Below are 736 nucleotides of genomic sequence, written 5' to 3' on the forward strand. Positions count from 1 at the left end.
TGACCCTTGGGGACACGTAGCACCAGCAGGAGGTGGCCATGTGCCATGTGTGCCCAGGCCACCTAGGGAACAGATCAGAGCCAGCCTGGGTGGGATAGCAGTTTATTTCTGAGCTGGGTATACAGAGGTGTGGTGAAGGCAGGTTGTGGTGGCTGCTGGAGCGAGGGTGGGAGATGTGTCCTGGGAATGGGGGGCTGTGTTCCAGGAAGGGCAGCCTGCAGCGYGGAGCTGCTCCAGGGAACAGCGACACAACAGCGTGTCCTGGGCAAAGGGAAGGGGTGGCAGGGGCTCCCTGAACAGGAATATGCCAGAGCCCTGGCAGCCCAAATGTGACCTCTTTTCCAGCGCTGGTCTCACYGGCCCCAAGAAATGGGGACTCCGACATTCTCAAAATCTCCTTCTGTGCCAACACCTTCTTCAAACCCTCTGCAACTTCTACTGTTTCCTTCAGCCCACACAGTCCCTCACCTCTTCCCACCTGCCCTGGCTGKAACAGGACCCATCAGTCGCTGTGCGTGCCTCCATCCCACTGGAGTGGGGATGGGGAGAACTTGGGGATGGGGACAGTGACAGGTACAAGGTGGGGCTGTCCCTCTTGGTCTGGGCACGGCGGGAGGGCACCTGAAAACAGGCCCCTTAACATGGCAATAAATAACTTTGGCTCTTTTTGGTCTACAGGAAAAGGAGGATTTGGGAGAATTTCTTTGAGAAGGAGTCAAAAGTTAAAAAAAAAAAA

Source organism: Malurus melanocephalus, unplaced genomic scaffold, assembly GCF_030028575.1.
Source record: "Malurus melanocephalus ecotype Western Australia unplaced genomic scaffold, MMel_1.1 scaffold_269, whole genome shotgun sequence".
Taxonomy (NCBI): Eukaryota; Metazoa; Chordata; class Aves; order Passeriformes; family Maluridae; genus Malurus; species Malurus melanocephalus.